This window comes from Scophthalmus maximus, chromosome 8 (genome assembly GCF_022379125.1).
Source record: "Scophthalmus maximus strain ysfricsl-2021 chromosome 8, ASM2237912v1, whole genome shotgun sequence".
Classification (NCBI taxonomy): Eukaryota; Metazoa; Chordata; class Actinopteri; order Pleuronectiformes; family Scophthalmidae; genus Scophthalmus; species Scophthalmus maximus.
In genome coordinates this window covers 8,658,244-8,682,305 of record NC_061522.1, presented here as the reverse complement: position 1 = coordinate 8,682,305, position 24,062 = coordinate 8,658,244, and the positions used below count along the sequence as shown (strand labels likewise).

General features: G+C 42.4%; 1 long non-coding RNA gene across 4 annotated transcripts in view; it reads left to right on the top strand.

Annotated features, from left to right (window-relative positions):
* Positions 1–24,062, top strand: part of LOC124850483 — a 151,552-nt gene that overhangs the window by 33,386 nt on the left and 94,104 nt on the right. For 2 of the 4 annotated variants that reach the window (XR_007031349.1, XR_007031348.1), the window contains exon 4: positions 17,199–17,299. This is a non-coding gene — a long non-coding RNA (uncharacterized LOC124850483). Of the gene's footprint in view, positions 1–17,198; positions 17,300–18,085; positions 18,831–24,062 lie in introns of those variants that run through there. The other 2 variants (XR_007031346.1, XR_007031347.1) reach the window with 2 other exon arrangements.

Sequence of the window (24,062 nt, the reverse complement as noted above, 5' to 3'; positions counted from 1 at the left end):
TATATATATATTATATATATATATATTGTTGATTTGTATCAGTAGAAATTTGAAATATTTGGGATAGTTTCAAGGCTGAGGGTTGCTTCCGGACCAACACATGCCAAGTTCAGACTAGACAATTTACAAAGTTGTCCCATCGCAGTGCAGTTCACACTACATGACTTGCTGTCATAGATAGATAGACAGATGTACTTTATTGTTGTCTGACCTATCCTTGCACTTGACTTTCCTTGCAGCTGATTTACAGATTCTCAGTATTCATTTGCAGATTCTTTTACACATTTACAAATCTGACTTTATGTGCACACAGATTGAGATAGTCACACACACACACACACACACACACACACACGCACAAATGATATTGCCTTCTTCCTTCTTCCACGTGGTTTGTAGTGATGCGTTTTGGTTTGCTTCGATTTTTCCTGTGTGAACTAAACCAAAGTTTATCAACTCTTCAACTGATCCAGACCAGAGCAAACTGTATTCAAAAGAAAACAGAACTGCAAAAAAAAAGAAAAGAAAAAGTTGTCACTAATGAGGCAAAAGTTGTATGATTTCAAAACAACAACAAAAAAATATTTGCCACAAAAGTAGGGCACAAGCACTTGACAAAGTATAATTTACCTTCAGCACTTGGGAGTTTACTCCTTTTCCAGTAGGCTGAGCCGATAGCTCTTCCGGTAGATGACATATTACACCAGTCCTGTGGTCATGCCCAGGCTCCATCTCTCCAGTTCTTTGTTCAGTCACAAATCATTCTGCGGGCTCCCTTAAGTGCATCTGTGTTTGTTAAGTGCCCGGACCATAGACCGTGGTGTTAATCCAATTTGCCCTTAACATTTTTTTTCGAGCAGTTGCCATGTGGTTGGGTGGTTAAAGGAGGATAGTGACACAACTGGGAGAAAAGGAAATAACTCTCCCAAGGTACAGGAAAGAGATGAACTTGAAACAAACAACACAAGAGGGGATGAAGATGGGCTGTGAGTGCCGTTACCTGTCCCTGTAGTCGTTTACACTCTCACGCGCGCACACGCACACACACACACACACACAGACACACAGACACACAGACACAGAGATCGTCACATTTAGTGAGAGACAAAAGTCTCTGATTAAATTTTAATGGGAAGCCTTTTTAGGCCAGCCCTATTGTCTTTCCCATTAAAGTCTCGGGGATACTGGTGTCTCTCTAGTGAATGGTGACAATAGAATGCCCTCATATACTTCCCTCCCCACCTCTCTAACAGGGAGACGGAAGTGGGATGTTATTATTATTTCATGTCTCAGAAGAGTCCAGTGTTCACTTTAGGGCTCGGTCACAGCGGTGGAGCATCCTGCACGGAGAATGCTCTGAGTGCACACACACCATTGTTCACTTCAGGTTGTGTGCCATTTTCATACATGCCCCCTGAGCGGAAGAGAGGCGTTGTTATTTCAGCCTTGTTTCGCATGGTAAAACAAGAAAAGCATTTAGTGCTCCAGAGCGGGTCAAAGGTGACGGGCAGAGTAATGGACAAGCAAAGGGTAAAATCCTGTTCACGAGGGCCAACACACAATAAGTGAAGCGAAATCGAGATTTAATCACCGCGGCAATATGAAAACATTAAGTGTCAAGTATGGATACTGTGTTTCCAACAAGCTTTTAAAAGTATTACAAAGGCCAAAGCCTGTGTGCAAGAAGGATTTTGTTTATCCCCAGAATGCCCCTTTAGTTTAAAGATGGTAGAATTTCTTTCCCCCCCCAATAACTCGTCTTAAAGTAAGGAAAACCAATTTAAAAAAGTTCAATCAGTCCTGTCATCGAATTTTGTCTGTTTCGTTTAGTCACCACCACCAGACAAAAGAAAAAAAAGCAAGACTCCAAAACACAATACTGTCAATAAAAGTTTGATAAATTTGTTTGTGACCATCGCGTCCAGCAAACAAATTACAATCTAGAAGACTGAAACCAGTCTCCTAAATTCCTGGAAACAACCTGGAGTTGAAAAGAAAATTCAGGATGAGAGGTCACAATCCAAATTAAATAAACAAACAATCTTAATTGATTAGTCACCTGAGCCTCTCGTATCCTCCGCCACCATGTAATTTGGTCAAAAGTAAGCCTTCGCTCTTGGTCGTCGAAGGGGCCTCGCTGTCACTTTTTCATGTGAAGGTTCACAGAATCAGTTGAGTTTGGCTTGTTCTGACTTGCTTGTTTCACAGCAAGTGAAGAGAAACCAGGTGGACCTGAATATGGCTACATGACTGTAGGTCCCACTGGCCCCAGACTCCACCAATCCATCTGATAAAGTCTGATTCTGTAAAACCCGTAGAAGTCAGAAACCAGTGTCTTTTTAGCAATCTGACATTGAGTGTCACTATCTCTCTGGACACTGAAATAATGTATTCTGTGCAACTACTGTTTAAGCAGATGTTTGCAAATTATCCTTCATTGTAATGTTGTGGCTATCAGCACCTGGCTACCGTAACAAAAGGTGTCTAACTACTGTGGGTTCACGGATTAGAAAAAATATAATAAACTCCTATAACTATATGATTATCAACAGCTTGCTTTAGAGAGAGGTCGTTATTTGGCTTCAGAGCGAGATGTCTGAAGTCCACTTTGGATTTCCTGATTTTTTTTTTACAGTGCCCATGCTTCAGAGCATCTGATAAAAATTTCATGATGTTTACATCTGATTTCTTGGGAGTCTATGGAACTCTATGCTGTTCATTAGACCACGCTTATAATTGAATTCCTGGAATATCTGGACGCTATGAGAGGGGAAAAAAGGGCGTGAAGTGTAACTGATGGTGTAAAATGGTTTCAAAGTTCTTTTGCTGTTACACAACATTGCAGAGCAACCATCAAAGTAGATATGGCTGCTGATATTATTATAGATCCACCATAGTATATTCATGTTCGCAGACATATTTGGCTTTGACCTTTTTCCCTATTGTTCCACTTTCCAGGCGTTGTGCACCTTGAACACCAGACCTTATGAAAGGCTGCTTTTGGATTGTTGTCTGCAAAAAAAACTGTCACTGTCTCAATCACTGTGAAGCTGCACTCTTCACAAAGAGAGAAACTAGATGGGAAACTCAAACGGCACTGCACTATCCACAGACCGCTCTGATTTCTGATCAGCAAGCCATTGTTTAAGAATTCTGCTTTATAACGTACATATTATGATCAACTTTTGAATCAATTGATTTCACAGAGCTTTCAGAAGTCGAATGTAACCAAGGCGTCGGTGTTAATGATGAATCATAAATTCATTTGTGCATTTTTGTTACAACCTTTCAGCTGCCGTGGTTTAGGGAGCGGGGGATTGTTAGGTGTCTCTGAGTTCTGAAGACATCTTGGGGTATAATTAATGAAATATAGACCAGCGGTGACCTTTGAGCAAAGTGACTGACACAGATAGACAGTTACAGTCTTTTAACCTTCAGAAATGTCAAGATAAACCTAAACTCTATGGCTTGGCCCGCTGACACCTGTCCTCCCTCCTTCCTCAGCCTGCACTGCCACAGTACGAGTCTCTGTCCGTTTACTATCACCATATTGATTTGTTTGTGAAGAGGCTGTGGTGCCCATTAAATATTCACTGCTTGTTTTTTCCGTTTTACCATCACTTTATTCTGAAAAGCAATTTGTCTCCTCGACTCCTTATAAGTCATATTCTGCTTACAAGTTGTAGAAACATGAAGGCAAATCCTTTCTGCCATTAATTTTTAAATCTCTATTCTTTTGAATCTCTAAATCCCTTTATCTCCTTTGGCAGTTAGCTCATTTTGTCTGGAGCAGTACTTCAAATAATAACGTGGAAAGAGCCCCCTCACACTTACAGTTCTGATAACTATCACTGTCTGCGCCGTTAGTCTGTGCTCTGAGGTAGTTCATAGGAGGGACGATCCCGTCCACCCTTGTAATTGATTCATAGGATCACGCTATAATTCTTCCACAGTGAAAAATATCAAAGACTGAAGATATCACAGCCAGAGTCAACTTCATCCGCGCTTCTGTCAACCGATTCAAAGTTTCCTCATATTGATTTCAGAACTTTCCTCTTTTTCTGCCCGTTGCTTGTTGTTTTTGTTCCAACAGAACATTGTTAAAAACAGTGGAAAAGTAGCTGAGGCAGATTAAAGCACTCACACTTTTTTTTTGGTGAGTTTGTTTCTCATTCTTAATTCCGATTTTCCCAGTGGAGCAGAGACTGAAGTCTTTGCTGCCGTCAGAGTGATTAGGTGTGGCTGTGGAGGCCAGCTTCCTACCCCCGTCATCAGCAGGTCCTAATTTCATGTGAGTAGCTGAAAGGATGTGTTTGCGTTTATTTGCGCCTTTTATGTCGAAAAAAACTTCAAAGGCGCCCCTCTCCTCTTCACCTATCACCAATGACAGATAGCGCACCATGGGAGAGAGGGGGAATCACTATCTTTCTTTCTTTATTTGCTCTCAATGTGATGATGAAATGCGCCACGCGTGCACGCCACAACCCCTCCCCAAAAATAAAGGGGCATGGGACTGATATTAAGAGGGCTGCAGGTGAGGGGCGTCTGTTAATATGTTAATATAATCCTCCTGTTAGGTGTCTCCAATCCCCTGAAGATGGGCAGTAATCAGTTTGTTCCTGTCTGCTGGCTTTCTGGGAGGGAAAGGCGGCACTAATCAGAAGTGGCGTAGCACACGCAGATGCCAAGCAAAGGGGAGGGGAGTGAGATGACACCTCACGGATTTATTGCCTCCCAATCTCCCGGAGCTGGGCGAATGCTGCATAAAATGAGCAAAATAAATAAAGCTAACCACCATGTTAACCAAACATGGCAAATGCGAACTAGGAAATTCTGAATGGAGAGATACCTCTGGTGTACTGAACTGCCTTTGTGCTGAAGCTGTTTGTACTCCTCTCCTTTGCATATGTGAATTATAAATTTGTTGTTAGTATTTCTTTATCATTTAGATTTTATTCACTAAAGCCAGTAACTAAATTGTCCTCTAACATACAGCCACCCTATAAGTACCCCTGTAAGTATACTGTCGGCATACACACATAATATGATACAGTTTAGTTTAAAACTCAATATACTCAACAAGACTACAGTTTGTTCTAAAATTTCAGCCTTGGTGTGAAACTCTTTTGTTCTGTTGTTCACGTTTAGTTAGCATCATCCGTGATGTAACCCCACCCTGTGCGGTTTGCTTGTTAGGCCGTGGCCCTAATAAGTTTTGCAATTGAGCCTCACATTAAGGCTTTGACCTTTCGATGTAACTATACTGGCCTTTTCACCCACAGACATTCACCTTTGAACTCTGTCACTCTCAATACTCTGAGCACAGGTTATGAATTTGGTTTTATTGATTGTATCTTGTCTTAAAGATGTTCAGACATTGAGACCTTTTCAGTCTGTGGTTGATTGAGTGCCAGATTGCATATTCAGTGGCGTATCCGTGGAATACACGTCTGACATTATGTGGATCAAGCTTCATTCGTGTGACTTGAGGCTCATCTGTTTTTTAGTTGTCAGCTTCCTCGATGTTTCTAACGGGATATACCTACTGCAATAATTCTGGGTTTCTTTTCCCTTTGTGGAAAGCTGTTTTCTTTTTCAGAATTCAAGGTCAAGGTCATTTAAGTTTTTTTTCTTCTTCTGTCAAATAGGTGGTTGCTCTTTGTCTTCATCTGTCTGTCTGTTTTGGGAATGTTTTCTCTTTCCGTGTTGAGGCAATGAGCAGTAGAGTCATTTCAGCAGTGTGTGTGTGTGTGTGTGTGTGTGTGTGTGTGTGTGTGTGTGTGTGTGTCTTGCGCACAAGACCATGTGCGAACGCACATCGCATGGCAGGACACGGCGGTAAAGGTCAGCGCGATGAGTTCAGGAATGACAGGAAACAATGAACCTTCCGAGGTCCAGTAAATTAACCCATGTCACAGGCTGCTCATTCTTACTGATCAATACTGAACACTTTGCTTTCAGAAAATGAGGGTCATCCTCCTTGGGCCCCAGCCTCCCAGGGGACCGACAGGAACGCTGATAAAACAATCACCATAAAGAGGTTCCAGACTCACAGCTGAAGAGCGAGTGCAGCAGACTCCTTCACTGTCAGCATGTGTGCTAAGAGCCACTTGCTCTCCTCCAACCCCCCTACCACAGCTAGCTCCGCTCTGACAGGGGGAACGGTCGATAAAGTGGATTTGAGATATAAATGTTTTCCAGAGCCCTCTCCATCACTTGGAAACACCTGCGGGCCGACGCACAGCGACACAACGGGAGTCTCTCGTCTACCGTCTCTGTCACCCCCTCGGAGCATCCTGTTTAGAAAGTTATTCCCAGAATGTAGCGCGTACAGTGCTACTAGTACAGCTTGTAATCTCTGCTCTGGTACTTACTTTTATCTCCCACCGAATTTCCAGAGGTAATTGAAGAGCTTAAAAAAACCCTCCTTTGAGAGTAATATGCTTTGGAGCCACAGGAATGAGATAAAATGTCTTGAAAACTGAAAAAAGGAGATCCAGCAACACCTTCCTCTGGACCCACGCTAGTGGCTCCGACAATGGGAAATATAGATCCATTGATTTGTACGTAGGCCGAACCGGTGCAAACTGGATTGGCATGAAATATGGTACAGGCATTGTTTGACCATTACTTTTCATGTGTACATACCCAAATTGGAATGTTAGCATAAAGACTAATGTAAAGACCAATGAGGAAAGTCTGACTGTAGGCCAGAATCGAATTCCCACTGTACAGAGGATAAACCCCTTTCATTTCTGGCACTGTCCTGATACCAGACTTTACATTTTGTTGCCGAACTAGAGTATGACACAACAATGTCGTCATTTCTTTCTTCTGTGCAATGAACATAAGAGACTCACAGGAGCTGGATAACGGCTGTAGTCTTTTAAGCAGTTTTCAGACATGAATTCACGGAGTTCACCTTTCACAAATGATGAACGCAGCAGGAGATGTTGCGAAACGCGTTCACGTCGACAGGAACACGTCCAGAACATTCTGGGGCATCTGGGTAGAGCAGGGTGGAGGCAGGATCAGTTTTTTGTTAGTCATCAACATGCCCACTCCCTCATTTTCCTGAGGGATTTTCCTGCTGTATTCTCACGTGCGCTCAATCGGACATTTAAATTTCAGGAATATGTCTGGACTTCATGTGCTTGTCTGAAAGCAGCTTCAGTCTTATATTTTATTTTATTTTATTTCATTTATGTATTTATTCAAAATTAGTCTGCTATCTTGGTTCAGTTTTTTTTTTTAATGTGGGTGTTTGGTTCTGAAATCACAACAGTATGCTTTTGTCATTTCCTCCAGTCTGGTAGCCTGGTATCGATAGTATTTCCTGCTGTCATCCACTCTCACAAAACACGCACGTGCACACACACACACACACACACACGCGCACACACACACACACACTCAACCATCAATGCCTCCTGACCTCAGCTTGCGGTCGCTGCTGGCTGCCCAGAGCATATTAAAGGCTTAGATAAAGGGAGCTGGAAACTGGTTGGGGCTGGCCCATCGGCCTGGAGAAAGTGCTTGGAGCAGCAGATGCAGCGGTGGCTCAGGGAGCCCTTTTTCCATTAGGAGTCATTTCCAGGTCCACCCTCAGCCAGTGACAAAGTGGTCTCGGTGTCTTCATTTTTTGCTGATGCCATGTGAGCCGGAGGGAGGGAGGGACTGTCATCAGTTACCGCTGCCGCCGCCCCCTAATTGCAGCCAACTGTCGATGCGTGCATTTGGACCTTTTTCAAGCCTACATTATTTATTGGGCGAAAAATATTGTATTGATTTTGGATGGCACGGTGAGATGTAAGGGATGTTCTGAAGAGCTGACAAGACACTATGAACTTTTATACCGGTGTCATAGTTGTTCTTTGCTCACATAAAATGAACAGGTTTGTGTATTATGTTGAACATACAGTGACGGCATTTCAGGAAATCACACAGGTTAATCTTGTGGACTGCTTCCAGTCTTCACAGAACTGCTGGAGTTACAAAAAAAAGATATATATAAAAAAACAAATAAATAGCAAACACCAGACTTTTGTTAATTTGTGGTCACAATATTCTGTCCATACCCAGAAGAAACCTGGGAGGAAGTTGATTGTGTTTACTGTGCCACAGATAACTGGTTAAGGCTCATCCAATGTCATAAAAATGATTTTGACTGAGACAAAGACTAACCAATCTCAAGCTCCATGAGTAGAGTAAAGCTTTTGGTCCATTTCTGATCGTGCCACACTTCAACTGACAGTGTTTTCTTAGTCCTTGTAGTAAAAGACCCAGGGGTCATGCAACAGTTTATTTCCAAACCAAGCTTTCAGACGGGCACTGAAGTACGGACATTTTCCTGAAATTCCACCGAGTGAGAGTATACATTTTGCCAGCCCTCTAGTGAAATTTCCGGTAATTGTCCAAGTGAGTGGGCGTGTTGATGACACTGCTTTCCGCAGCGGAATCTTCATCATCATCATCATCCTCATCATGATGTCCTGCCTCCTGCATGCTCTACCCAGACACGTTGTGAACCCGTCTGACTCGGTCAATCTCCTGCTGCGTTTGTCATATGTTAAAAGGAAACTCCAGAAAATGTCGGGATCCAATTTTCCGGACATTTTCCAGAATTTAAGTCTGAAAACGGCTTCATCTTTCATTTGATTTCATCTTGTTATAAGTCTATCAGAGTGCTTTGTATTTGCAGATTCCCCCTTGAGATTTGCTGTACATACAATTCCACTTCTAATTGTACGTACTGTAGTGGTCTCACCACCTTATCACGAACCTTGCTGCCATTATTTTTTAACATCTTCTGCACAGTGTTAGTTATTTTGTTTTTCAGGGTACCGACATGCCACACTGTCTAATGCCCTCCAGTTGGGTCACATTATAGAAATGTGTTTGTGATCTCTTTCCAATGCAGTGACCTCATTACGTGTAAAGACTCCTGGTAGATGTGCAAGCCCATTAGAGCTGTTTAGTGGTGTAGCGGCAATGAGGTACAAGGCCTTATTTTGGCACCAGCTGTGGGCACCTCAGGAGTCCCACCAACCGAACGACGCAAACAACCAGAATGCTGCTCTGCATATCGAAGATCAGCGTAATGCTCATAATGAAACGCATGCGCGTCGGGGAGTGACACGTTGAATCCAACTCTAATCTTTTCAGATGTTTTAACCAGGCTGACGAGTCGCGTAAAATCAAAGCAACCGCGCCATAATATTCAGCATGTAATAGTTAGTACAGCTTTGTTAAAGAGCAAGGAAAAGGAATCACGTTGTTACTGAAAACACGACGGTTTGCCAAACTACCACTTTCCTTTTGTTTTACAATAGTTTTCAAATAAAACAAGGCTGTCTTTCACAGGCGCGGGAGGTCAAGGGCTTTGTGAACCACTTTCTCCCTCCCTCCCCCTTTTTCAATAAAGACCCTGTGCCTAGCATACCTGCAATGTTTGATTCCATGTAATTGAAACAAGGCGAGAGCGGGTCCTTGCCAGCACATGGCCTCACCATTTAAGGTAATGTTTGCGCTGCTAAAGCGGCTAATGAATCCAAGTCTTGGGAGCTGGCACAGCGACTCCCCTCACCAGGCCCGAAAGCGCCTCAGGATGCTGTCCCCTTCCCTTCCACACAGCTGTGAAAAGTTTAAAAAGCCCGACCCCATAACATGAAACGGTGAGGGCGAATACAAGTACAATTAAAAAGGGGGGGGGGGGAATATTACTTTGGCATCCTGAGGTCATTATCCGCAGTTTATTTGCCATTTGTACAGTGCTTTTATTTTGCTTTATATGAGGAGGATTGGCCTTTGATTGCAGCGTTTGCTTGTTTTTCCTCGCAGTGTTTTTTAATTTCTGAATGCTGGTGTGCGTCAGGGGGAAAGAGTCTGTGTACCTTTGATGACCCCATGAGTTCCCCCAAACAGAATGATGTGTCTCATCTTTAACCCAAAATGCAAAGCTCACGACAAACGGAGCACTACACTATCAGGTTATTCAAAATGTAAAACTTGACAACTGGTCCAAATTTGACTTGTGGACAGACTGGTTGTGTAAGTGTCTTCATTTCTGACCCTTATACAGTTAAACTTTCAGTGTCTTTTCTTTGGAGCAAGACGCCGATTGTTTATCTTGCATTGAAGTGTCAGGGCTAAATTGTAAATTGATACGCTTAAGATCTCTGGATCAGAAATGATAACAGTTCGGATTCAAGGGTCAGACCAGAATATTTGATCAAAAATAAATACATAAATAAATATATCTTTTTTATGATTCATGGAGAATAATTGGAATCCCACGCATGGCTTTAATGTGATAACATCCAATAGCACCGGCGCTACGTTGTAAACGCAGCCTATTCCTCCCAAGCGCTCCTGCGACCAAGTGTAACACAACACAGACTCGCTCCACACAGGACCAGACCGCATTCAACCAACACTACAACAATTACATCTGTCCCAGAAATTAAGAACACATTTGAGACCACAAGCCACAAATACTACACAGAGGAAATGCTACTTTTTCGGCCGTGGTACCTTTTCTTGTGCGGCTTGCTCTATTGAGCCTTCTTGAGGGAGGGTCTTAATCCACTAACTAGACCAGAGAGCACCCTAACCGGCCTAATCTGGGGGCTCCCTGGGGCTCTCCCAGGTACTGATTGGTGGAGATGGATGCTATCTGGTGTATTGCAGTTCCGCTGGGCATTCAAACAGCATTAACGTTGCCGGATAGGCAAAGAGAGAAAAGAACATTATGAGCTATGAATGATGGTCTCTTGACAAATCAGTATGTGCCATGACAAATGCACATTTTATGACACTCTCCGGTGCTTCTGTCAGCCGGGATGACGAATGCAGTCAGTGTGTTTGTGCGTGGTCAGTTTGATGCATGAATGTTGAGTGAAGCCTTTTCTGGCAATTTAGCACTTTCCTTCAAATGTAATATGACGGTTTTATGGAGTTTATTTTAGCCTAAATAATATTTCTTACAGCTCCTCACAGCAACGGTGACATAAAAAGTGAAATGCCAGATTTTAGCAGAAGAGAATAAAGTACATTATGACTTGTTCTTCGAGCTTTTGGGCGTCCCAAATCACACAGTGTTTTAAATCTTTAAATATAGGTGTTGATTAAGCAAAAAAAGTATGTCAGAATGATTTAGACAGACCATTTAATATAAAATTATGCTTTGCTTGACATGGAAGATAATGTTTCATTTTTCAATCATGCTGCATGTGATTTAAATCGGCACAGAATGTAATTATATGACATCTTTGTTGGTTTTATCATGCCCTTCATTTAGCTGAAACATAAGTTACATATTTCGTCGTTATCCATATTTTTAAAAATTGTGTAAATGACATATGGGGATATTACAACAATAATAATTCTATATGTTAATACTAAATTAGCACTGATTATCCATGAAAAAGTATTTCATTATTTTAAGATTTTGCTGTCCACATTAACTGTATACTACAAATACAATAACAGCCTACCTTTTGAATTATTAACTCTTGATTTGGAAACAATTAAGAACGTTTCTCAGATTGATATGTCACACTTACTCAGATCTCGAAATAAATCTGAGACGGTTGGGATTATATCCAAGAAAATTCCGCCTCCTAAGGTTTTAGTTCCTTGTAAAATATGTCTATATCCTGTGCTCGGATCTCATTAGAGGAGTGAGTACCCTGTGGAGCTCAAATCTTAGGCGCACCGCTGATGTAATTAGAGAGTGGTTCACATGGCACATTATAGTGATCTTTCCTTTGTGAGCAGAGCAGCAAAAACAACTTCATCTCACATTATAATCTAAGTGATTTTACTCCCAATTCATTCATTCTTTTTTTTTTTTAAACATCGCAATACTTGACTCTATTGAAACAACAATTTTGATAATAAAAAGAAACATGTCTTGCTGGAGGATAATTGAGCAGAGCAATATTAGCCCCTAATTAAATTACCCCCCCCCCCCCCCCCCCCCCCCCCCTTACATGGCAAAATGATAATCGTCATCACAAAGATTCACATTGCCCATTTGCTAATAGATATGTTGAAGTTATTAAAGTAATCAGCGGCAGAGGAAATCCATTCAGAATTGATTGTGGAATATGCTGATTGAGGCATGGTATTATTTGGAGGTTGAGTCCAGTGTGGGAGTGATCATTAAGAGATCCTCCAAATGAATGGGAATTATCCTTATTCTGAGGAGAGGGCTTACAAGAGTGAAAGCCTCTCACTGAAACGGACCTTAATTAAGAGCTCCGATGTTATTATCAAGCAATTGCAGACAGTCTCTGTTGTTACTGGCAGATTCCTTTCTGAGGGAAGTTACCTGGATACAGTAACAGATAAAATGTGTTTTTGGCAGGTAAGCGGTGGGTCTGGGCATTATTACAGGCTAGAGCAAAGGAGCAAATCTTATTTCCAAACTTCAAACCTCAAGTGAAATCTGTGCCTCAGATTCCACGTGTACACCGATTCTCATGCGAGGAAACGCCCTTTATTTCGTTTTCATGCCACCCTCTCTGTCTTGATCCGAGGAAAAATCAATGCCGATTAGCCCGGTAATATGATAATGTGCATCTAAAATTGATGTTTACTCTTAAACCAGTCAATGCCAGTTAGGTATGAAACCATGCATTTCTTCACATTAAATCACATTAATGCCCTATCAACCAGAACGAGGGAGAAATTCATTTGGTGACAAACTCACTTTAAATTAGTGGTTGCTTTTCCAATCTTCTTTTAAAACCAAATAGCATGTGGGATTTCAGTTGGAATTTTTTGGAAAAAAGGAGTCTAAAAAAAGGTAAAACTGATAAGAAAAACATGTTTTTATTTAAATTGCTTCTATTTAAAGTGATTGCAAAATTATCATTTGGCTTCTTGATCAGTTTACACTTGTATTATTTGGGGAAGCCAACTGTCTTGGATCATAATAGTTGTGGAGAAACTGAAAGGCTTCATGCTATTTTAATAATTAATTAAAATGAAATGCAGGTGATTCCAGATTCCAAATCAACCCATGAAAAATTCTGAAATAATCTGTTCATCAATTATAAAAAAAACAACAAAAAACCCCAACAACAGTTAAATCAGAGCAAACACAGTCACTGTCATTTAATAGTGAAAGCAGCAGCACATATTTTTACGTCTGTGCCTCGTTTTTCATCTGGCACTGTACGATCCCTGCAGAGTTCACCGAAGAAAAGGATGCAACAGCGCTTCGGACCGAGCTGCTTTGCATTACTGTACCAACAAGCGAAGATGCCTCTTAAAATGCACAGGAAGTCCAGACGAGCAAAATGCTCAGGAAAGAGAAAAAAAAAAAGAAAGAAGGCAAGTGTAGGCATACAGTCCGGTCTAATGAGATCTGTTATTCTGGCCCATTTTATACCGTCCTAATCACACGCTCAAATAGATTCTGTGAAACCCCATCTCCCTTTGAAGACACTCCCACCACTCATGTGATCTGATTAGTATTTTACATGAGTTACCAGCCCGGGCCAATTATGAGAGCTGACCAGAATGTTCCACTCATTTGACGGGGTGGAGATTCAGTGAGGTGGAATCATAATTTAGGGCAGTTAAAGGCGGACCTTTGGATCAGTGGCTCCCGTAATGCACTGTAAAAAACGGTGGCCCAATTAGAGCCTAAACCCAGGGACACTTTCACTGTAGCCTGGCTTTGCCTGCTCCAGCTAAATGATTAGTCGCTGCATCCCAAACTTTAATTTAAAAATGTTTCTGTCTTCTTTAGTTCAAGATACTTGATGAAAGATTTAAAGACATTGTCTATAAAATGTGCAAATCATTTGATCATTATCGCAAAACCCTTGTATGTTGTCACTGGAAGATCATGCTGCAGCACATCATGTAAGATGAATCTATTGCTCAGGTCTGAACATTCAACAGAGCGTTAAAAATCAATTGTTTTATCGGAAATATATTTCAATTCTTATTCTTCTCTAAAATTGCGTCATCCGCCGAACAAGTAAAACAATGCAAACCATCATAGCACGGCAAATTTGCTTAAAGTTTCGCTGTATTCTCTGTGGAGAGGACAGACCGAGATAGTGGGTCCAGAAGAGGGTGCCATAGATCAGAATGCAAGCTCCGCTCGGCCTTTTCTTTTGCCTTCGTTCCTCTCCGCCGTGGTGCTGTCTGGCAACACACTTACACACACACACACACACACATGCGCACGTAGATCTGATCAACTAGGGTAGCACGCTCCTAGGTAGCTGCCTATTCTTCAGCAGAGTTCATAACTGTCTGCTCCTAATTCTGTACAGCAGAGCACCGTTAATTATCATCCAGCAACGCTAGAGAAAAGGAGCCGGGGGGACACAGAAGGAAGAACTATTCAGAAAATAGGAAAAATGTATTTTAGCTGTGAGGGAAGAAGTAATTATGCTTTTATCCTCAACAATATATTTTTTTCATTCTCTCCTCTTGGTCTCTCGCTCGGTCTCTCTCTTTCTCCTCCAAACCACTGTTTGCACTCTCCCGCAGGACCTAGGTGAGGAGTTATTTCTGCATCTGGCTTGAGGTTCCACCGAGCTTTTACATAATCAAATCAATATTGCTATGATTCACCCTCTGGCAACGACTGCCTCGTGCAAGTTTCACTGGTGATGTTTGGCAGCTTACGAGATAAAAAAAGACAGAGAGTGAGAGGAAAAAAAAAAAAAGCCCTTAGTTAAAAATCTCTGGGCTATTGATTTCTTGCTTTGTTGGTCCTCTCACTACCACCCGGCTTCTCATCGCGTTCTTTCTCCTCCGTCTCTCCTTTGTTGTGTCCTCCGTTTTCCGGGCGTCATTTTTTTTCAGTCAGGTAAATAAAGAAGGGGTCCGACAGTGAGGTGGGGTCCTGGGCCAAGGAGGGGCCCGAGGTGTGGCGGGGTTTCTGTGTGTGGAAGCGCAGCAACCCGCTGTGTGATCCATCTTGATAAGTTGACGGGCTATAGACAGGAGGAGCACACCAAACGGAATCCTCAATAAAAGCAAATATGACAGCCAAATGTTGAAAAGAGGAAAAAAAACAACAACACACACACACACACACACACACACACACACACACACTCCAATATCTAAAGCACAGAGACAAACCCCTTGAAACTACAACAGTGAAAGGCAGATCTCGGCACCAGCGTTTCACTCGTCGTTGAGCTGGGTGGTTGAAAAGAGGTGTAGAACGTCAGATATGATTACACGGCGCTGGAATGACGCGATGAAAGGTTACAGAACCCATGCATCAGAGACAGGCAAATTCAAATCCACAGTTGAAACGATACACAAAAAAAGTCTATTGTTTCGAAAAGCTTATCAGAGCCTGGCTCTGAGTGGTTAAACCCAGTCACTATCAAGCGTGTTTTGGTTTAGTACAGAGGAGTGAGCACATCCAGATATCCAGATGAGATGATATTCTCTTTTTCTTTTTTTCTTCTTTATCCCTCTTATATCTTCACGAACCATGCCCAAATATGACTTATTTAAAGGTTCGTTGAGAGCTTGAGGCTCCTCCGGCCTTTTCATCTTAATACACTTGTGCCGTCTGGACAAGTTCAGCGCAGTCCTGTTAGTTGCCGCACCAGAGCATAAATCCTTCCTCTTTGTCACTTTGATCAGTCTCCCTTCCCTTCCTCAAGTGTCCGTGAGGAATGTGAGAGGGTGGGGGACAGCGGGCGGAGAGGGAGCACGGGGCGAGGTGACAGGATGTGAAAGGAGGAGGAATGAGAGTGTGTGTGTTGGGGGGGGGGGTATATAGCACATATCCCATCACATTGATTCGGTCCATTTGGTGGACTGAACATGAACCCAATAATCAGATCTTGCTTAAGCACGCGCTTCCTCAGTAATTGACTCTCGCGTATTGATTAAGATGTTGATGTGTCCCAGTCTTGCTCCTGTGCTAATGCAACTGAGAATGAGCCTGACCCCCTCCGCCCCACTCGCACACTGACACCAACACTGACACAGAGACACACGACACACACACACACACACACACACACACACACACACATACACACACACACGCATGCATGAACAGTCACACACGGAGACAAACGCTCACACACGCACGCACGGACACACGGTGCCGGAACAAGGCTGTCACCGGGCTCAGTCTAATAGATAAAGCTGTCATGCCGATGCTGCAGCGTCTCACAGGGCCAGCAGACCAAATTAGCCGTTCAATAATTTATGTAGAATAAGCAAGACGGAAAAGTGAACAATACCGGGTGGACATGGCAGAGATATACAAATTAGTGGTGGACTTGATTGTTGGTCAGTATATGTGAATTCTTCTTCTTTTAAATATATATGTGTATACATGTATGGGGACCTGTTAGAAACATCTTATTTGAACATAATAGATGTACAGAGCTTCCCATGAATGCATAATTTTAGAGACAAATTTGACTCGTTGATTTGTATTCTGTCACCGTGCGCTGGATGTGGTTGTGAGATTTGATGACCCCAAATAAATGAGTGAGTTGATAAAAAAAGGCATATCTATATCTAATGTAATAGTCTGAGCCCTATTTATGATCAATACTCATAGTACGTCATGTCATCATTCCATGCTCAAATATAATTTTGTGACCTAAAAATAGTTTTTAATGATTTTTTCGTATAAAGAAATTAGAAATTGAACAGTTCGAGAAAGTGTGTAGGGAATGTTTAATATATTATTCTGCCCGATACTGTGCTTGGTATGAGGTTTGACAGCTGTGGAAATTGCATTATGTTTTCATTTTTCCACAATGATATAGAAGCCAGAGCTTTGTGGCAAGTCTGATCTTGATATTATTGTGATATGTCACGATATGTTCATGGTCATAACACTTTGGCACCGTCAAAGTGCGATTCATGAACTCCAACTTCAGAGCGCTTCTATTTTTAAAATGTACTAATTATAGCCACAGTCATGGCTTCAATTAGCACCATCCTCTAAAACATATGCCAAGATTTTTAGAACCACAGAGAAATCCACGAGTTTCAAAGCAGTGGACTGTAGCTGATATTAGTATGGTGGTTTCTTCATATAGGTTTTAGGTAAATTTGATAATTCGTAATGCAGTGCTTTTTCAGCACCTGTTTTCTGCTGAATTTTGGTGTTAAACATTATATCATATCAATATTGTCCAACATGAATGACAGTTTTTCCCCCTCTAACACTTCTTTAGGGCTAATGTCGGCTCCCGTGTCTGGTTCATGAGGACAGGAGGAGCCTGGGATCGAAGCACCGACCTCACAATGGCCAACCCACTCTACTCAGCATTAACAGGTGACTCGCATACTAGATAGAAGAAGAAACAAATACTTTTGATATTTTTTTTTTTGGCCCTTTCGTTTTGCCATTTTCATTGCTCTTAACAGAACAATATATTTATATATATTTATTGGAGCACTGATAATTATTAAATCTTCTGTTTTTTAATGCTGTACAGTCTAGACTGGAGCAGGAGAGAGTTAGCAAAGAGCTCGGTGATGGACGTTGAGGTTGTTAAAAGTAATTTAAAAATGAAATGAATTCAGTCTGTGTAAATTGCATCAGAGAAGGTAATGTTGATCACCAGATGTTAAGATTTCAAATCACACAAAAATCACTGAAACTCTATCTGAAATGTAACCTGCTGATGTGAAGCAGTTTGACTCCTTGCACACAAAGCCTCTTATTTCTTCAACCTAGTTTATTCAAATATTCAGAGTTGACGCTCCTTAGATATTACGCATCTCCCATCAGGCCGTTTTGATGAGCTGTTGACAGTAGTATCTGTTTCCACATTGTGTTGTTTTGTTGGATAGCGTAGATGATTCTTGATTTCCATCACCTTTGAAAAGTGCGCACACACTCTCACACACACAGTCATACACTCACTCACCGTAGCTCAACTCTTCGACAATGCGGGGTTACAGTGGCGAAGCATATGGGCACTCTTGTCTGATATTAACCCTTGTCTTGTTGGGACTACAAGTCCCACGACAAGAAAAAAATGTTGCCAAAGATTTGGTAGAGAAGATTGTTATGTTTTGTGTCTTTTGAAAAGCAGAATGCATGTGTGTATTTCAGTGTGTGTGTGTGTGTGTGTGTGGCCTTCAGGCCTCTCCTAGCCTGCTCCTGCCCCGATGGGAGGGCCGCCTGTAGCGAGGTGAACCATCCCTCTGAACCACCCACCCCCTCCCTCCTCTCTCCCTTACTCCTCCATGTCTCCCCGGAGTGGACCGACACCTCTCCGCTGGCCAGAGGGAAGACCAGCGCCTCTCCTGGGCCTCCTTCCATGTCTCCAATCAGCTCTCGCTGCCATGGCCCTAGGGCTGCTTCGATGTGATAATCTCTGCCTTTTGCGTTATGCATTGCCCTGATGAATTCATCTTGTGACCACCTGGCACTCGCTGTTAGGAATTCAAGTGTTGTTTTTGCAGCAGAGGCTGGGGCGAACGCTGTGAGGGACTGTTTTCTGACTGTCAGAGGAGACCCTCTTCTCCGCCCTCCCCCTTCTCTTCATCTCTCCTCCTCCAACGTCGGCAGAATGTTTTAACCTCTCAGAAGACCCTGGCGTATCTGCTGTTGTGGTGGCAGGAGTGGGATTCTTCACCTCGGCAGGACCTGTGTGGGAAAAAGCCCTGCTTGGTATTTAAAAACGGAAGGGCTTTTTGCTGTAAGACAAATTGAAACGCAGGAGGCCAGAGAGGAATGTGGCTGTCAGAGTCAACAGCTGCTAGTTTTTCGCTGTGAATAATCACTGAGGTTGACCCATGGAAGCTGTGGATTGTGTAACACACATTTCACAAAATTAAAGGTCAATGCAAACATATGGCAAAGCTTGTGCCCCATAACTTTTGACTTCCTTCAAAGCTGCTTTTTTGTGACCTCAATTAAATTATGGAAATAGAAACTTTAGGCAGACAGAATCACTGTTGTGTTTCAGTGTCTGCCTTTATAATACAGGTTCAATCGAAATAATGAATTAATAGATGCATTTTTCATAAACCTTCAGCAAAAATGTGTGCCCAGATGCTGAAGAGAGTCCAAATTTGAATATGGTCTCACACGTACACCGCGTAGTCACACTGCACTTGAAATTGCTTGTGGCTCAAAACATTAGAATTTCATATTTTCTTCTCGGTTGCTTCTGCGTCTGCATGCGAAAGAGAGAAAGAGAAAGAAAGAAATAGAGTGTGTATAAGCAAGAGAGCAATAGAGTTTCCATGTCCTTGGCATTGCACCAAATCTATAATTTACACTTTTACATAATTGGACTTTGCCTTTGCTGCTTATTGATTGTACATCCTCGTCTGCTCATTTTCTCCAAGTGACAGCGCGGAATGGGTAAATATTTTAATAAGCCATTTCAGAACAAAAAAAAATACTCAACACTTGAGTTGGAAGTGTGCCACGTGTCAGACGGAGAAAGGCAATGAGAGACCACCAGGTGATGGCAAACAAACCCAGTCATGGGTCAGTATGTTGGATTTGACACTAATTTGATATCATTTTATTCGAGCCAGACGAGGACACTAAACAGAGACCCTGTTCTCGCCACTGTGTCCAGTGGTAGGACATTTTTATCAGACCCTCAGAAATGTATTGTTTTCCACAAAATGAAAAATAATCAAATAAGGATTTGCCTTGTTCGTTATGCCTCATTATGTTGTGCTGTAAGTGAATATGATGAATGCGCTGTATTCCGGGCGTTCTTGACAGGAAAATCTCATAAGAGTAATATTTACCCCTTTTTATTCTGCCAGTAAATCACAAATGATGGACGAGCAAAGGACGGGATTTAACATTAATTTACAAGACAATGCAATTTTAGGCTCAGAATCTACAATGACATCGTTTTCATCTGAATTTCCATACAAAATTGAAATCGTGTATATTTGCAATCTCTATTTTCTCACACGCTCAACACTGTTTAGCTGTTGTAAAAGAAATGTGTATTGTTACATAAAAACAATATAAAAATGTGTTAGCCAAAAAACAACTACAATAGCAGTTTCCTTTGTTGGTGAAAACATTTGACATGCTGGCAAAAAAACCCCAAAAGTTGCAGATCTGATTTTAAATAGGGTTGAAGTCCCTGGTTTTGTAGTCTCAGCACTAAGTCATCTAAGACTCAGACAAGTGCGATACATCTTAAGGCCAAAGTTCCAAGATGAAATATTAATCAGAGAGAGGTACCTTGCCAGGCCGCTGTCACTCTCCTATCATCCACAGGACTTTGGACTTGTTAGTCAGGTAGCCACAGGCGAGGCCCCATGGCTGAAACTCGACGAGGAGTTGCTGAGTGGGCAGGTGTCTTTGTGTCAAGCCTCTCACTTGTTTTCCTGGACTAACTGTTTGTATTGCTCTGCCTCTGATCATGAAGGGTAACCTTAATCGTGGTGGGTGAAGCCAACCTTTGTGAGCTGTCATTAAAACGCCCCCCACGGGCACGGTGGTGCGGTAGTAATTTTGCACTCAGGGCTATTGAAGTCGCCATCTAAAGAATCACTGCTTTCTTTCTTTCCTATTTTTTTCCTCTTCAACAAGCTGGCTTCAAATCCCTTCCATCTTAATCCTCAGAACAGTGTTTGATTGAACATGACAGCACTGTAACTAAACTTGAAAGGGTGTTCAGTGTACACGCTGCTGTTGTGGCTTTCCTGAGGTATCATCAGCTACTTTTCAGGAAGTTTGAGGAACCAAAATTTGCTGAAATCCTTGATGTCGACGATCTGCCCTTTTATTGCGCGCGTGGCGGAATGCGTGCCATGTACGATTAGGGTTTTCATGAAGATTTACAGAGCAGCACAGCCCAGCGTTTTGTTTCGAGTTTTTGTGTTGAATTTGGTAGCCACCATTTTCATTTGTTACCTTGAGATTGATGTGGCGCGGAGAACGGGAGGAGAAGCTTCTGACCAAACAGTGATGGACTTGAGGCCGTTATACTTAATTGGGTCCGATTGGTTCCCTTAAAGCTCGTCTACTGACTTTCCCAATTGAGGGGAACTTGGCTGGAAGTCAGAACTGGAGTGATGCCATTGCTCCTGGCATGTGGTGAACTTTCACTGAGCACTGGCACACATGGTTTCTCCTTAACCCTCCCCCAGACTCACTGTGACTACAGCTGCGTACCTCTGCAAAGGACAAGGTAGACCAAGGATATAAATTCCAGCAAATGTGCTAGATAAAATATCTTACAGCCTTAAGTTCACACTAAGATCTGATATTAAAATAGTGTAGATTATTGATCTTTAATTTTATTATCTGCTTAAATGTGTGCTGTAGGTGTGTATTAAATCAGAACAGAAAAATCCCAGTGTGCTGCCTACTTCTGGTAATCACCTACTATGTTGTGTGTTCTCATTTAGGGTCGTCCTCCTGCTCCTCGATGCTGCTGCAGACTAATAAGCTTGTCCTGTAATCGCGTTAGCTGCCCCGTCGGCCCCAGCCAGGGGACCTAATTGGGACAGAGCCTTGGACAAAGTGAAAATTAATAACTTTTGTCAAGCTCCTGGCGCATTGTCTCACGAAGCAGCGCAGGTCAATTAGAAAGCGTGATACGATAAGGTCAGGCAGCAGAGGAGAGCTGACTCAATTAGGACAGGGACTGGACTGCCGAGGCCGGAGTCGGAGAGGGAGATTTTATCCCTAAACTGCAGGTTAATGTGCAGCAGAAATGGACTGTTGGTTGCATTTAAATGTCTTCTGTAAGTTAAGGGGACATGGCATCATACAGATCCACTGGAGACATTTACGATCTGGAAACATTTTTCCGTTTCCACACCAAACAAGATATAATGGCTTTAAACAGCTGCCTTTGTCAGTGTATGTGTGTGCACATGAGTGCGAGTGTGTTTGTGGAGCGCTTGAGGAGCTGTCACTTAGATAGACTGTTCCCATGCAAGCAGTACAAGCCCCCGAAGCACGTATCAGTGATGCGCATCAAAGGAATTGTGCGAAAGCCTTTATAGTTATAATGGATGGGCAGATGCCAAACCGGAAAGCTCTTGATATTTTCTCTTCCCCCTTTTATTTCTCCCTGCTTGAAAATGATGTGTGGGACCAGGTCCAGGAAGAATGTCAGTGAATCAGAGGCCTGGCTTTCTGGAACCGCCGCCTCCCTTTCCTTTTTTTACACCGCCATCATTAACGTTTTGTTTGTCGTTAAGCTTTCGATGTGGCCCACGACAGAAACGTGGAGCGCTTCAAACTTGAACTGAGCATGCACCGCCGCTGTCTCTCACAACTGCTTCCTTCCTCCCCCTACATGTGCTAATGATTCAAAGTATCTCAGGATTGCCACAACACATGTAATTTAATTATCGGCTTTGCTTTGTGTCAGTAGTGTCTGCAAAACACAAGCGGCTCAGCTGCAGCCAAGAAGTGCAGGGCTGCAGATAGTTTTCTCTGGAGAGGAAGAACACACTTATCTTGGATTCAACATATTGTCCCCGTGTTTCCTCTCTTCCCATTACCTGCCTCCCTTGTTGCTTCCCTTTGCGCAGATACTGATCTTCCCCTGTCCCGATGTTTTGCTCTGAATGTGACACAGCCCGCTGCTCCACTGTTGCACTTTATTGTCTGGTTGCCATATTTCAAAGTACTGCCTTACTTCCCTGATAGCCAACGCTGTTGTAGTTGGCTGAGTTGATCAACGCTGACAGCGTCTGGACCGGATCTTGACAAAATCTTCAAATCTTAGGGGTGTAACCGTTCTCCAAATCCATGCTCAGGCCCCCCCTTTTTTTTTTTTTATAAAAATGACTTTGTGATTAACATGTGTTATAGTGTTGATAGTGAAAAACGAGTATTGTGTTATTAGTGAAATCACCAGAGCTCAACATGCTGCACCTGCAGCGAGGGCTGCAGGTTTGGTAATGGTATCACGATTCTGTCGACACAAGATCGAGGATGTTTGTATCGCTGTTTCCGTCTGTTTCAGTCACCCCCCTTAAAAAAATATTCTTCTGAACAGTCTCTTAAACTATAGATATTTCTCAAAATTATATCGATGGAACGCTTGGAGATGTATGAATAAAATCAACACATGGCAAAACATGTCATGAGATGAATTTAGAGACCAAATGTTTTTTTAAATTTAATCTTCAAACCATATGACAGTGATTTGTCTGAACCCCCCCCCCATAAAACAGCAGAAATACTTACAAGGGTTACATGCATAACCAAGGTAATGTTTGACCAATTAGCAAGACAGGACTTTTTATTTATTTATTTTTTTCTTCTTACTTCTGTTTAAAGGTAATGAGGTACCATTAGTAAGCACCAGAGCAGACCCATTGTTTGAATACTTTGTATTTTGTGTCGCTTCCACAACCCAGAAGGGAATTCGGGGTGACTCTTAGTATGCTAAACCCCTTCAAGCAAAGAAAAACAGTCTGTATGGGGTTGACATCTCTAAAAGAATTTTCATTTTACTTTGCACTTGTGAGTTGAGCTGGACTGCATTACACTGTAGTGAATTTAAGTGAACTGAATTGAACTCGCTGGATGGAAATACACTGATTTGACTTGCTTGAATAGGCTGCTCTGAGCAGCGAATTAGACGAGGTGTTGACTGAAAATGATTGGCGAAACCACTGGCCTGTTGTTCAGTTGTCCTGGTGCCTGAGGCTCCACTGCGGCCCCTAATCCAGCGCCATGAAACTGATCGAATATCCAGTACATGGTCACATCATGTGATACTGTGTGCATCACGCTGCAACATGAGGCCCATGTCTCAATCTGTACCTTCAAAGTATTCCAATTGTTAGCAATTCAATCTTGAGCTACATCTGTGCGTAACCCAGTAAGCGGTCCCTCCTGCCACCACATTATTGTTCACCCCCATCACTGTTCCTTCTTGTGGAAGTTTCAACTCCCTTCCACACAGGTAATGCGGACAAATGGGGCTTTAATGCTATTCACAGTCCCGTCCTACATTCCCCTGCTTTGTCATCAGTTTGCCTTCCCCTTTAAACGCATTTCTCCACCCTTAAGCAGCACTTTATTGTGGCGTGTTATTTTGTCCAATTCGATTAAATGGACAGTAACTAGGAATCCA